The sequence below is a fragment of the Macrobrachium rosenbergii genome, chromosome 44, assembly GCF_040412425.1.
Source record: "Macrobrachium rosenbergii isolate ZJJX-2024 chromosome 44, ASM4041242v1, whole genome shotgun sequence".
Taxonomy (NCBI): Eukaryota; Metazoa; Arthropoda; class Malacostraca; order Decapoda; family Palaemonidae; genus Macrobrachium; species Macrobrachium rosenbergii.
The window spans coordinates 26,015,504-26,018,153 of record NC_089784.1 but is presented as its reverse complement, the minus strand read 5'-3'; positions in this window follow the sequence as shown (position 1 = coordinate 26,018,153).

Below are 2,650 nucleotides of genomic sequence, written 5' to 3'. Positions count from 1 at the left end.
GCACGGCTGCCTTTACAGATCACTTCATTCATACATTTCTCACTCATTACTGTATCAACGAGATGTGTGTGTGTGTTTGGCTTTTTTTTTTTTACCGTTCACGAATGTAAGGGATATTTCCTGACACCAAGAGTTCCTCGTTGGACTGGTCGGTACCATTCTCGGCTAGCACTCTGCTAGGTCCGAGTTCGAATCTCCGGCCGGCCAATGAAGAATTAGAGGAGTTTATTTCTGGTGATAGAAATTTATTTCTCGCTATAATGTGGTTCGGATTCCACAATAAGCTGTAGGTCCCTTTGCTAAGTAACCAGCTGGTTCTTAGCCACGTAAAATAAGTCTAATCCTTCGGGCCAGCCCTAAGAGAGTTGTTAATCAGCTCAGTGGTCTGGTTAAACTAAGGTATACTTAACTTTTTTTTCCTGATATCAGAAGTAAGGTTTAGCCAGTGTAGTTCATGTTCTGTCTAAGAAACTTCTCTTTCCTTAATGAATGACAATAGGCTTATTAAATTTTAGACCATAGGCTCATTAAAATTTAGACAATAGATTCATTAAATTTTACACAATACGCTCATTAAAATTTAGACAATAGATTCATTAAATCTTAGACAATAGATCCACTAAATTTTAGACAATAGTTTCATTAAAATTTAGACAATAGATTCATTAAAATTTAGACAATAGATTCAGTAAATTTTAGACAATAGGCTCATTAAATTTTAGACAATAGGTTAATTAAATTTTAGACAATAGAATCATTAAATTTTAGACAATAGATTCATTAAATTTTAGACAATAGATTCATTAAATCTAAGACAAAAGGCTCACTAAATTTTAGACAAGAGGGTCATTAAATTTTAGACAAAAGGCCCATTAAATTTTAGACAAGAGTGTCATCAAATTTTAAACTATAGACTCGTTAAATTTTACCCAGTGAATTCTATTGTTTCTGTTCATTTTCGTCTATAATAGCAGGCACTTTTTTGGAATTATTAGTAAAGCATATGACCTGGTAACTTTTGAAGATTTGCCTAAAACATTTTCAGGAATGTGTTTAGGAATAGAAAGGAAACAGAAGAAAAAAGAAAAAAACACAAGTCCATTATCACAAAACGTCCAATGCATTTCAGTTTTCATAAAAGATAATGTTGTCATAAAAAATGAAAAGGTAAAAAAAAGTTATTCGTTTTAGCTCGAGTGTGATAGAATTTTTTAATGCAAAAAAAAAAAACACTCCTGTTAATGGATACTTTTTAAACAAGGTTTGAAAATTAGTTTCATAGGGTGAAGAAATATAACATTTTAAACAGAATTACCCCAGATAGTTGTGGTATAAAGTAAATAATTTGAGATTTCTCAAAATATTCTGAAAGAGTAAAATCTTTTACATGAAAATAGACTGAATCGTGAATGATTCAGGCTATTTTCAAGAAAAAGACAGCTTGATGTCACAGGGGTTCACAATGATTTATTTTAATCATTCAGTATTTGTATTGTGTTTTGAACTTTAGAAATACCTTTTGTCTCTCCTACCAACAAGTGTGACGAGATATGTTTCATCAAAATTTGTCGTGTAATTCAGCACACTATATATTCACAGAAGATATATTCAATAACTTACATTTAACATTTGGTATTTTATGAAGCAGTTGTTATCACCACCAGTTCTGACTACAGATCCTGTTCGCTTCTATAGACAAATACAACTGACTAATCTTCAAGACATTAAGGATTTTTAATAAATTGTCATAAAAGATCAACGTTTTCAATCACATTTTCCAGTTTCTTTATGAAACTATCCGTTTTTAGTTTTCTGTAAAAGAAAACTTTTGTGCCGGCGTTGTCTGTCCGTCCTCACTTTATTCTGTCTGCACTTTTTTCTGTCCACCCTCAGATCTTAAAAACTACAGAGGCTAGAGGACTGCAAATTGGTATGTTAATCATCCACCCTCCAATCATCAAACATACCAAATTGCAGCTCTCTAGCCTCAGTTGGTTTTAGTTTATTTAAAGTTAAAGTTAGCCATAATCGTGCTTCTGACAACGATATAGGTCAGGCCACCTCCGGCCCGTGGTTAACGTTTCATGGGCCGGGCCTCATACACCATTATACCGAGACCACCGACAGATAGATCCATTTTCTGTGGCCTTGATTATACACTGTATAGAAAACTCAATTGCGCCGTAGAAATTCCGGCGCATATTTTACTTGTTTATATCGTGTCTTCTACCCGTGACTCTGACCTTTCACTCACTAATTAATATCAAAGTGAACGCCATCATTCCACTCTCATGCATATTCATAGAACATTTCCGCCTTTTAGTATCGAAGGATATTTCTATATCAAAACCCAAAACTTCGGTCGTTTTAGCGCACCAAAAAAAAAAAAAAAAAAAAAAAATCACGGGGAAAAACGTTGGGGGTGAGGGAAAAATCTTGATGAGTTCCAGCAAGCTTTTCGTATATATATATATACTGTATATTTTTTTTTTTTTAGAGAAAATTGAAAGGAAAAACCCTCCCGAAAATATCGTATGATACCGAAGACAGAGGTTATTTCGCGAGATTAATATTGTGGGAGCCATTTCGTGTGACTGACAAATAAAATGAATGTTTTGCTTGAATAAGAGGGATATTTTTCTTAAATAAG